The sequence below is a fragment of the Pseudophryne corroboree genome, chromosome 4 (genome assembly GCF_028390025.1).
Source record: "Pseudophryne corroboree isolate aPseCor3 chromosome 4, aPseCor3.hap2, whole genome shotgun sequence".
Classification (NCBI taxonomy): Eukaryota; Metazoa; Chordata; class Amphibia; order Anura; family Myobatrachidae; genus Pseudophryne; species Pseudophryne corroboree.
Window position 1 is genome coordinate 599,155,174 of NC_086447.1, and position 13,543 is coordinate 599,168,716.

Below are 13,543 nucleotides of genomic sequence, written 5' to 3' on the forward strand. Positions count from 1 at the left end.
CTGGCAATAATTATTCAGAATAGTGAATTGATTTTCTAATTGTCAGTACGGGCATCCTTTGGCGTGTTTATTTGCTCTCTATCTTTTATTTATTATTTTTTTCTTGTTCTCATCTATCTATTTTCGTGGACTCTCACCATTGGTTCAGGGTTCACCCCTGTCTAACATTGGCAGCAGATCCATCTTTCTCCCTTATACTACTTATTTCGTGAACTCTCATCAGTGATTCCAGAGTTTCTGCTGTCGTTCGTATCTCTCTACTACCATACCACACTGGAAACGCCCAAAGCCGTCTGATCTTGGAAGCTAATCAGTGTTGGGCTTGGTCAGTACTCCAGTGGGCGACCCTTGAGGAAGACCCAGTGTAGTAGAGCTCATATTGGTACATCATGCTCAGAGTCTAACACTGACAGCAGATTCACCTTGCTATTTTATCTCTCAATGTTTTTTCTCTTATCAAAATTGGCAAAATTGCAATCTTCAGTCTCCAACATCCCAGCCTTACAACTGTTTCATTTTGGATGAATACGGGGGCAATACATATTGGCAGCTTACGTGTCTTCAGAACAATTTATGTAAACTCCTTAAAGCACTCTTATTGCATTTTGGCAGTTGGTAACTTATTATGCTATTATCAACATTTAATTGATATTAATTGAATTATTATCCAGTTAATTTTTCTTGTGTTATCAAGTATCAGCATTTATTTGCTAGTTACTTTCTTACATTATCTGATTGTTACCTTATTGACCACTGACTATTTTTATTCTATGATATTAATAAACGTTATATTTTACATCTATATTGAGATTTATCTGTAATATTTGATATATTATATCATTTAAAAGTAAAGAGTGCGCCCACAAAAGAGTCTCTTTTTTTCTCCATACTGTTGTTGTTATGCCTATAGGGGTCCTGGGTGTACCGAGGCACACTCTAATGTCTGACATCGGTGCCAGTGATTGAGGGGGATGATTTAGCAAAATTTGGAGAGAATAAAGTGGACAGAGATGAAGTATCAGCCAATCAGCTCATATCTACCATTTTTTCAAACAGAGCCTGTAAAATAACACTTAGGAGCTGATAGGTTGGTACTTATCGCCCTCCACCTTATCTCTCTCCAAGCTTTGGTAAATCTCCCCCAGTCACTCAATGACTCATGTAGCAGTGCAGCAGTACGCTCCCCTTCATTTAGTACTCTAATTATGTCCACCCCAGGGCAGCTGAAGACCGTGCAATGCAGTGAGTTGTACATGTGCTATCCAATTATATTTGTCATAATATGAATTGGGGGCACTACTGTGTGGCATAACAGTCATAGGCAAGTGATCTGACATAGTTTAGGAGATTGCGTGAGACATGATGAAGAGAAGGGGGATAGATGAAATGAAAATAGTGATAAATTCACCCCTGCGTGGTGCTAGATATGACTTTTGGCGTCTAAATTTCACACCCTAATAAAATGCGCTGCGCACGACGATAGTTTTTGCATGTCTTACGTAAAGTACATCATTGCTACAAGGCACACAAATCCTGTACACAGTTTTATGTGCTTGACTGTAGGATCTACGCCATCTGAAAATGTCATTGCCCCACTGAACCATGCTCTTTTCTATGAGAAGTAGATTTGGAACGCACAAAGGGAACCATTTGATTCCCTTTTTGCATTCCAGCTTTATAAACCTTTCCCCAGCACTGGAGAAATTGCTCAGGTACACTGCAAACATTGGTGAGATAGATACATAATTTCCATGAGAAATATTTGTGAAGAAGCCCCTCTGAGTGGCTATATTTTACACAGAATGCTGGTTATGGAAAGTGAATGGATTTATCAAACAGATCCAACTAATATGTAATGTCCAAGAACATCTTCCGGAATTTATATTTCTTCCTATATTTGGCCTGCTAAAAATCCTTTTTTATCAATGAAACAACTATTGGGTGCTTGTACTAGAACTCCACTTAGCGTGGGGATAAAGCCGCTCCTGTTCCGCCTGCTAGCGATGCGAAGCAGAAGTCAGTTATCGCAATTGTTACTAAGAATAGCATCGCCGTAGAAGGTGAACATTACATCACTACCTCTCCATTGTCAGGCAGCAGAGCAAATATTTGCAGCTCCTAGATGATAGTACTCCAAAGTAATTTTTGTAAACTCCTGATACAGATATAAAAACAGTTCATATTCACCTCCCTGCATGTTGCACTCCAGGAAATGCAGGGCTAGTGCTGAATGGTTGCGTGCTTGTGGTGATATTAATCCCAGTGGTGCCTCCCGATTGCTGGTGCTTGTACCTATTCTCACAGCCTTCTCCAGAGTGTGTAAAGCAGCAAAGCCACAATTTGTTAACAGCTGGTATGGTGTAAAGGAACCTTTGACGCGTTTCTCCACCTTCCGATAGATTCAGCAGCTTCCTCAGAAGGATATAAATGTATACTCTGCTTCCGTGTTCTTATACAGGCATTTAGACAGTTTGCATATGCGCGGTGCAAACCGCATCCAGGCCTAAGTCTGAATTGTGTATGAATCATGCGTTCCACCATCATTCACGGCTCCAAGCCTCGTTTGGAGTGCTTCCTTTTTTATTATAATTACAAAGCACATATTACACACATTAGGGGATCAAGAAAGGATGTTGCTGCAGAGAGAATCCAAATGAATCTTTGAGCTTAATACAATACAACCATTTGGATTAAATGCAAATCTGTCATTCACTAGTTTTCTATAACAAACATTTTTTATAACAAATATTTGTGTAATATGTACTTTGTAAATATAATCTTTTATAGAGTGTTATTTTTATTGCTCATGTATTGGACTAATTATGTGATGCTTAAACTGGCTGGTTATTGTAGTTAAGCTGCTAAACGGCTCTCTGTTGTATTCAGTTGTCTTGGTGATGGGGAGCACGGAGTAGACGCCAGTGCAGGTTGCCTAGGCAACAGCTTGGCTGCTGATGATGATGTCAACTGCAGCTGAGAGCCGGAAGTTAGCGGCGTTCAACACGTGGGGAACTGGTGAATGGAATTGTATATAAGATATGTTTGTTTTTATATATGTTATTCCTGATGACGAGGTTTTTTTACCAAATTGAAATGTAGAAGTATAGTACTCTGTTTCTGGTTTATTTTATCCGTGAGTGCCGCCAACCTTCCCACAGTGTGTACCTTTTCACTAGGAGGGCACCCGGTGATTACCTTCTATAAAGTAAAGCATTGAGTGCTGGACATTGCTTCTCTCTCTCTCTCTCTCTCTCTCTCTCTCTCTCTCTCTATATATACAATTTTGTCTGTTTTTTTTTATTCGAATGTAGTCATTGGGGAGAAACAGACTGGGGTGTGTGTGAGGGGGAAAGGGTAGATAATATATACATATTTATGTATGTGTTTAAATATATATATATATATATATATATATACAGATATATATATATATTTATTTATTTGTTAATATTTGTTATATAGCGCTGCAAATTCCATTGTGCTTCAATATAAATATATCTGAGGGGGCCCCAGAGATTTCACTGTACCGGTCACCAAGATTTCTGTTGCCGGTCCTGCTGATGGTAAGTGACCCCTACCCTTAAACCCAGTACCCACGGGCCAATGCAGGAGAGATGTGTGCTGAGCGAACCGCTCAGCACACATCTCTCCTGCCGCTCAGCACAGCGCGACCTGTGCTGAGCGTGCGGGGGGAGACGGGGGGGCCGCTCATTTCACCCAGCGAGTGAAGTGAGCGACTCGCTAGATTGGCCAGCATGCAGGCCAATCTAGCAGCAGCGATAGCGATGTGCAGGGCCGCGCATCGCTATCGCCAGGGGGCTACACACGGAGCGATCATGCCGATATTCTAAGCAATCTAGTCAGATTGCTTAGAATATCGCTCCGTGAGTACCCCCCTTAAGTAACACTTAGCGCTGTCTTGGGTAGCTATGGTAGCAAACCATTCTAGCCTACTATTAGCGTTGAAGGCTTTAGTACACAATACAGTATGTACAGGTACTTTCTCTGCCTTCTTCATTTGGCCCCTTTATCTCTCATTCATACATGGACCCCTACATACAGTATGTAAAGGTTTAGGCTGGACACACACCTGACTGACCTATCTGCCAACCAAGTGACCGATTTGGTAAGCTATACACACTTACCACTCAGCTGCTCGATATGCTGGCCAGAAATCAGAACTGGGCAGGTATTTAAATGTATCCGCCCAGTTGTGATGTTATTGTTGGTGGTGGCTGTGGCCAGCAATGCGTCTGTCTGTCAGCCGCCCGAATACACAGGCAGATATACAGACATACCTGCAAATATATACAGTAGGCATCTGCCAAGCTACAAGGCTGACCAGATATGTCTGTAAATGCATCACAATGACAAACAAACTGATGCACAAGCCATATACTGTACAAACGATATATCACATACAGTGTACCCTGCTTTACATACATTTCCGTGATAATTTACCTACAAAAGATTACTATTATGCTGAAATGAGCCAATAATACTTTGTGCCTTATACTGTCAATCTGTCATGTAAAATCATTAGAAAGAAACCAGTTCCGGGCACTTATTTCACACCACAACATAGCTATGTATATGTTTTATCTATGAACATTCCCATAAGACTGTTAAACCAATGAGTCCACAGATTTCAGTTAAGTACAGTTAAGGAACTAAACACACTGTAGGTAATATTAGACCAGTGACAGGGCTCACTATCTATGCCAGCAAATTCAATATCCTTCTATGATCCTAAATGAGAACTTGCTTTCTAAATCCAGTTTATACATGAATGGGAATAAGCATAAATGCTTGCCCAGTATAACTAACCACTGCTAATGATATCTGGTACATTTTATAAGGCAGTTTTAGAAAGTTACAGCGTCTAAAGGGAATAGCAAATTTTGATCTTAATATAATGCTGGACAGTCTTATCTTCCTTCTCATGTATCACAATAAGTTTCACTGTCTCATGTTTCTTATAAGTGAATGAGAGCAATACATAGACTGCTTTATTAGCAAAAATGATAGCTATATGAATCAGTGAAAAGGGTGGAGAAGTGAGCCAGTGGAAAAGTTGCCCATGGCAACCAATCAGCTTTGAAGTAACATTTATCAAGTGCTTTCTATAAATCTATACGTAGCAGCTTATTGGTTGCCATGGGCAACTCCTCCACTGGCTCACTTTTCCACGCTTTTCACTGCTTCATACATTTACCTTAATGTAATTTATCATACTTGTAGAATTATCCTTTCTTATAGTACATACTGCAAAGCAGTATAAACGAAAAAAGTACACACAAATGGTGCTGCACTCTGAATAAGCAGAAATGTTACAGGAAATAAGTCGGAAAACTTATATATATGAACAGATACAAATACAGTGTAACAATCTCGAGCAAAAGAAAGTGTGTACTTGCGCTAGCTGACCAATTGATAAGAGATGGTTTGCTTTGTGTATAAAATTATAAACAATTTATTAACATTACATATAAAAACAATTAAAAAAGGAAGGAATATATCCCTATTACCACTAATTGGTAGAGTTCATTCGTCTTATCTGGATAAGCTTGTTTTGTGCAATATGCCACTTTCTTATATGACCAATAGTCCAATCCTTATGACTAGGACAATCTCCCCAGATGTATACACTGTAGTATGCAGATAATTACCGGATCCACAGAAATGTAGGCATCAGCATTAGGACAAGTCCATTTACAGCTGTAGGTGTGGGCCAACCGGTTGAATGTGTTTCATCCAGTGATGGGAGGGAGAGTCCAATTTTTGCCAGAGGATGACAGAGGTCCCGTGAGTCCGTTAAGAAAGTGGAGTCCAGATAAATGTAGGAAAAGCTCAACGCGTTTCACTGGCACAAGTATAATCCAGCTTCCTCAGGAGCTCTGTAATCATATTTATACATGTTATACTCAATGATATACAGTACATATGTTATTTTGTATGCATACCCCTTTTAATATCAAGTAAAATGGAAATTTCCTTATCTTAGGTGAGGTAAGTGCAGGAAATCCTGCACTTACCTCACCTAAGATAAGGAAATTTCCATTTTACTTGATCTTATTACGATTTTAAAGTTTAATTTTTAGTGTTTTTAGTCCAGCTGTGTATGTGTTGTTGTCCCATTTTTATATATGCCTTTTTATGTATGCCTTTTTTATATATGATTCTTTTACGTTTACACTAATAAATATATTTTTTTAGAAGTGGCAACTGTATATTGTAATAACACTATAGTCGCTATATATCCCTCATCCCCCCTTCCTTTCACATTGTTTCAGGGGCTTACCACCCCTATTTTTTGAGGGACACAGCAGACGCCCCATTAACAATAGAGGGGAGTGTTTTTTAGTATTTTTTAGATTGCACACTGTACAACATATCTGTATTCTATCACAAGTGGCGCAATATTTTTCCTTGTCTCTCTATATATATATATATATAAATATATACACAGTATGCGACTGGCACTCAGAGACTGGTAAGAAGAGGCTGACACAGATGCTTATGCCAATGTTTCAGGGCCTCCGCCCTTTTATCAAGACAACAGTTTGTCTTGATAAAAGGGCGGAGGCCCTGAAACGTTGGCATAAGCAACTGTGTCAGCCTCTTCTTACCAGTCTCTGAGTGCCAGTCGCATACTGTCTATATACCATTTTCAAATGACAGGGCACCGGAGCACTACACACACAAGTAATGAGGAGTGCCAAACCTCTACAATCTTATATATATATATATATATATATATCTATCTGAGCATTGGACCTCAGCACACAATGTGTGCGACTGCTCGCTTTCTCTTAAGGGATATAGTGCTGCAACGTTCAGTGCACTTTCATCATATACGGTACTAAGATGCGCCTTGCATCCGCAGTATATAATGACGCTGGCATTGAAATGTTTATTTAAAATAATTAGAAATTCACAGTGCGGTACCAATATAGGGCACTAATTAATTATTTACTATTTACTCCCCTCACATAATTAGTATTCTCAGTGTTTACATCCTAAATAAATCTTTATTGAAGAGCTTAGCGTCTTTATATATGAATAGTTTTAGGGACTGATGTGAATGGGCAAATATTCTCTGTAAATCCCTGCAGAATATGTTTGTGCTATATAAATAACTGGCAATAAATAAATAAATAAATAAAAAAACACATTTTGGTAGTGTCACATCATCATATTCTATCAGCTAAATTAGTTTAGTGTCATATTCACACAAATGTTTTGTTCAAAATATTTATAGGCTCATGTTACCAATATCTCCTATTAGTATTCTTAATCTAAACTTTCTATTCCTATTGGTGGAATGCATTTCCAGCCGCAGTTGGAATGCAGACCGGAAGTTCGTATTCCGTGCTAATTATGTAGTCCCTTGAAGCTTTTTATATGTTTATACATCTGAGCCTAATAATTCTCCCCTGGTGGGCCTTACACAGTAAGATACCCTTCACTTAGGAGCGCTATATAGTAAGATGCCCTTCCCTTAGGTGCGTTTTATATGAGATCTGCACCCCCAGGAAGCCCCTTTTAGCAGTGGAACACAATTTCGGAAGTTTTTCAGCTGTCGGTGGAACGCATACCGGAAGTGCGTTCCACTGGTGCTGATAAGCCGCTACATCTCCCCTTTACTTTGTGGCTTGTTCTCAAATCACCACTTATTGTGAAAAATGCCGCATAGGCTATGTTATATTAATTTATTGAACCTAATTCTCCACTAATGTTTGTTTTCTATCCCTTTGACCACTTGCTCCATTGAAACTATAAGGAGGAAGTGAGGTAATTTAACTTGAGGTATAAACAGTAGTTCACCAGTCATCCTTTCAGTACCAGTCTGAGCTATGAGAGGATTACACTAACCCTTTTGTAAGTATCACTGGTGCTCCCTTGTTCTCATATATGGATACTGAGATTGTTTCAAATTTAAGTGCTTATTAAGAAGCTTTGTATTTATTTTTTTATTTGTGTAGTCATTTTTAATTGCTTTCAGTATTAAGAGACTTTGGCCCTCATTCTGAGTTGATTGCACTTAGCAACTTTTTGCTACTCGTGCGATCAACTAGACGCAGCCTATGGAGGAGTGTATTTTAGCATAGCATGGCTGCGATCTCTTGTGCAGCCCTGCTATGCTAAAAAAGTTTCATGCAAAACAAGACCATGGTCAGACTTGCTTACCCTGTGCGACGGATCCAGCGACGAAGGTCCCGGTATTGACGACAGACATCCACCCTCCAAACGCCTGGACATGCCTGTGTTCAGATCTCCACGCCCAGAAAACGGTGAGTAGACGCCCCGGAACACCTCCCTGCTGTCAATCTTCTTGCGATCACACTAGGGATCACTTTCTTTTTTATTCTGGCCGCTGCCCGGGCAACGACGCACATGCACAGTTCCGACCTGTTTGCAGCATGCAGCGAAGAACCGCTGCATGCGAACAGGTCAGAATGACCCCCTTTGTGTTTAAGCTGAACTATATATTTTTTTGATGCTAGATTCAGACCTTGCTGTTACCATTGAATTAATTATGGTCAGTTAATACTACACTATATGTGTTCTAGTATTATCATTTGCTGGTTATTCAAGTGATATACAGTATATCTTCACACCATCTATGTCTATACACTGAGTTTTTTGTGACTTGTGAAAAATGTCATTTTGGTGACATTGACCCTTTTTTTTTGCAATTTGTAACCATTGTCACAAATATCTAATATTATACATTTTTCTGTACCTTTTTTTTTTTGTTATAAATATCTAATGTTATATACTTTTCTGTACTTTTTGTTTTTTGAAACGCAATTTGTAACTATTGCCACAAATACCTCGTTTCAGAATTTGTTAATGCATAATGATATCACTCTGAAAGTTTCTTGATTAATTTTTGTAGGCAATATATCTGCTCCATTGCTAACGCAGAAGGTTGTGTATCATCTACCAATAAGTTCAGGGTTAGACACTTATCTACTTTTTACTGGTATGTGTTATTCTCCTTTCCTTATCCGTCCAATAGGCTATGTAGCCTATAAGCCATATCATAAGAGCTCCCACTGAACTCCCCTTTTCTGAATTTAATCATTTACAGATCAATCTTTAGACCATTTCTGAAACATTATTTCTCCTATAAAATATGGAGCATTGTCAGGTTGTGATACACTTTAATTAACCTGGTATGTATCTTCATCTCCTCCCCCACCTGTTCTATCCACTTCCCACTTTTGAGACCCTTTTTTAATAGATTGCTTTATCCAACAGGTTCTATACCTACACTAACTGATACACACAGTGGTGTATACTTTTCATCAAGGTTCCCTTATTCTAAACTATTGGGCATCTAGTACTGTATGTATAGTTGCAAGTAGGGAGGCTAATCCCGGGCCGTTTTTTCAATTCCGGGATTCCCGGGATCCCGGGATTGCAGTAGGGATCAGTGAAGGGTGTAGGGAGCAGCGCTGGAGAGAGGGTGTAGGTAGCGTTGCGGGAGGGTGTAGGTAGTGGTGCGGGACTCGGGAGGCAGGGTGTAGGTAGCGGCACGGGTGGGAGGGTTGGTGTAAGTAGCGGTGCTAATAGAGAGCACTGCACGGAGGGAGGGTGGGTTTAAGTAATACTACTTACTATTAGGTGGGCGGCATTTCAAATGAAGCGCCGGCCACCAGCCAACCAGAGCTGGAGGACCGGCAGCCAATCAGGGAAGCGGCAGCAGCAGTTGCTCCTGATTGGCTGCCGCTGCTGCGGCAGCTTCCCTGATTGGCTGTCGGTCCGCTAGCTCTGATTGGCTGGCGGCCGGCGCTACATTTGAAGTGCCGCCGAGTTCAGCGTGTCCATGGCTGCCGCCCGCCTACTACTAGTAAGTAGTATTACTTACACCCACCCTCCCGCACATGCGCAATGTAATCCCATGAATCCCGGGATTGGGGGCTCCAATCCCAGGATTCAAATCCCGGCATTTTTGGGCCCAAATCCCGGGATCCCGCCGATCCCGATCCCGGGATTGGCCTCCCTAGTTGCAAGGTATAATTTGCACCATCTGGCAACTAGTACTGTTCTATTACTTAGCTATTTCATTTTATTACATAGATTCTGTACCCCTGAGGAATTCCCGTCAGGGACGAAACAAGTTGGGTTTTCCAGTTATTCTGCTTCCAACTATGCTATATGTTCGAGTTATGCTGACAAGGAAATACTTTGGAAACTGAATGTAAGTTGGATAAATCCTTAAAGCATGCCTCAGTGAAACTGTATGGATGCCATATGTATTTTATTTTGTACATTTTTTTATTAAATCATATTTACAACAAAAGTTAAAAAAAATTATTTATGTTTTATGTTTGTATTTTGAAATGATCAATGAGCTATAATACACTGAACAGTACTATGTATTAGCGCCCTCAGAGCTGTGTTTTTATGTATATATATATATATATATATATATATTCCATAGACAAAAAACCTTACGGTTTCACATGTCCCATTAAGGCTTCTTACACATGATCTGGCATTTCAGAAACCTGTTGTAACTCTTCCACTCAAACTCCAAAAAGCAATGAAATTCCGATCATTAAGGCTGACGCCTTAATGGACGTGTTCCTTGCGCAATACAGATATGGTATGCCATCACAGCCTGTGGGTAAGTGCAGATTCAGCACTCTCACAGAGTGAGATTGCTGTCACTCACACAATGGTGGAGCTGCTCATTCACAGATTTGTGTGCTCATTGGAATACACACATGCAGTCTATGCAACTGAAGGTCTGAGTAGTTTTATGGTGCTCCCATCCCACACAGTGCCCACAAACATCCCATTCGGTCACCACAACAATCCCTCCCTTCTCACTCCATATATCCATCTCACTTAGTATACACATTTAGCTCCCTCAAAACATCTTGGTTAATTGCTAAAACTATAATACCCCATCTACGGTCTATGCATCTACACTTGCTTCCCCTATACACCCCCATGCTGCTGTCTTCCCCAATCCCTACTGCTGTGTTCTCCCATCTGTGCTAGTCTGTACTAACTTATCTGTACCATCTGCCTTTCCCCACCTGTGCCTTGTCTGTACCACTGTTTCCTTCTCTCTGTGCTGCTCAGTGTTTCCCTCTTCAACGTCACTCTGCCTCCTCCAATACATGGTACACTGTCTTCTCTCCCATCTGAACCAGTTTTCTACCCATCCGTGCCAGTGTTTTCAACCCATCTGCACAATTTCCCCCATCTGCACCGCTGTCTCCCTTCCCATACTTGCTGCTTAATCTACCCCCTATCCACACCACTCTTACCCTATTCATGTAGCTGTCATCCTGAAGGTAAGTTTCATGGGTCACTATTGGGGGGGGGGGGGGAGGGGGGTTGCCCTATCCAACCCACCCAAGGATTAGGCCTAGCTGCCACCCCCAGGGGGAGGTAAAAATACGTATCCCCTCCGATGTTGGGACTGTTTTCCCCTCATCCATGCTGCTCTGCCTTCCTCATCCGTGCCATTTCTTTCCATCTGTACTGCTCTTACCCCTCCCACATCTGTGCTGCTTTTTCCCCCTCATCCACATGGCGCTGTCCACCCATCCACGCAGCTGTCTCCCCACCATCTGTGCCACTGTCTTTCCCCCACCTGTCTTACCCCCCCATCTGTGGGGGTAATTCAGAGTTGATTGTAGATGTGCCAAATTTAGCACATCTACAATCATTTACTCTAACATGCAATGTGACGCCCAGCACAGCGCTAGTCCGCCCCGCATGTCAGGCCCTCACCCCACTGGGCTCCCGGGGTACGCACACACAGTGCGGCCATTGCGCATTCGCACCCCACAAACTAATTCAGACTGCGATCGCTGCAGCCTGAATTATGCCATGTTTTTTTGTCACCCCCCCATCAATGCTGCTTAGTCTTCCCTCTATCCACACACTTCTGTTCCCCCATCCACACCGCTCTGTCTCCTCCCTCCAATCAACAACACTCTTACCTCATCCGAGCAGCTTTGTCTACCGCTCAGACCTTCAGTTGCATATGTAACAGGATCAATCTGGTAAGAATGTGGTTACAGGAGTAGGTGTTGATGTCGGTGTTCGTACCTGAATTCTTCACCCGGGATCCTTCTTAGTCCGGATCAGCTGCTGGTAACCTAGGCAGAGGAACAAGGAACCCCAGCCCCAGCGGACCCCAAAGACAGGTCACCACACGTTTGGACGGTGACAAAGAATTTATTATACTGGATCAGAAAGAGTGTTCACCGCTATTACTCTCAACTTTGGATAAAAAGGAATAACAACGTTCACAATTTCATCATAAGGAATACAATCAGTACATAGGTAACATTAGCCTGGAGAAATTAACATTTAAATGACATTTACCGACATTTATTCCCGGTGGCGTTATAAGGTCTCTGCTGCTCAGGCTTTGTTCTGACTACAACTAGTGTGATATGGAAGATAATTCTCTAGGAACGGTTTATACCAGACAACAGTTAGGCTTGAAATGACAATCGGTTAGTTAAATAATCAGCTTTAGCATAGATGGTATATACTCTTTCAGTGTCTCTCACGCAAAGTCAAGGGTAGCTAATAAAAGAGGTTACGGTTCAGAGCAAGCGGATTAGTGGGAGTAGAATAAAACAAGGGAATGCAGAAATGGTTGACAGGAATCCCTTTGGCATGCAGGTAGCAGACGTTAGTTACAGTGCACACAATGAATTATTAGGAGCCAATATCTTTGCAAAGCAAGCATATGAAATGGAAAGATGACAGGAAACATACAGCCCCTCTTGAGCCCTGCCAGGAAATTAATACTTTGTCCTTTTCGTCTATTGGTGTTATCTAAGGAAAAGCTTACTTCTGGTTCACTGTCTTTCCCTTTTTAGTGGCTGAGGACACAAAATCATTAGCAACTTTCCCTCTCTCTTTCCGTTGGGGCTGCAATATACTGTATTTGCAATGAGAGGGATAAATAAACTGAAGGCTGACAATCCCTGACAGGAAGGGTGATGAGGATTGGGGTAAATAGGTACCTGAATGCTGTCCTTCTAAATCCCAGGGTGACCCCACTGTACTTTAATTCCCACTTAACCCCTCTGACCAGCAGGCTGCTGTACTGAATTGCCTGGTTAATATATGAGGGCGGCAGCTTAGGGCTCCCCTGCCAATGGCAGTTGTACAGTCTCCTCACAGCGGCTTTTCCCCCTCAGCCACGCTCACCTCAGCAACTTTGTCTCCACAGCACCCGACAGCTTCCTTCTCCGTGATGCTGTCAGAGTTACTGCTTCGGTTTTCCCCTCCCGTCAGCAGCGGCTTGCGACTCTCTGCAGCGGTGGCTGGCAGGTCCCGGCTGTCAGTCTCGGCTCCCGGCGGCCCGATCTCCTCTGCAGCGCGGCGGCGGCTGGCGGCTCCTGGCTGTGTTTCACGGCTCTCTGTGTCCCGATCTCTTCTGCAGCGCGGCTGTCCACGGCGGGTCTCCACACACTTCTCAGCGGCTCGAACTCCTCACAGCAGCAGCTCCTTCTTTTCCTCTGCGCAGGTCCGTCCCGTTCAAAAGTCTCCT

The 13,543-nt window shown here is 42.0% G+C and overlaps 1 pseudogene; it reads left to right on the forward strand.

Moving 5' to 3' along the window:
• The first annotated feature begins 255 nt into the window (after positions 1–255).
• LOC134913728 (5S ribosomal RNA) lies at positions 256–374 on the forward strand (annotated as a pseudogene).
• Positions 375–13,543: the final 13,169 nt, after the last annotated feature.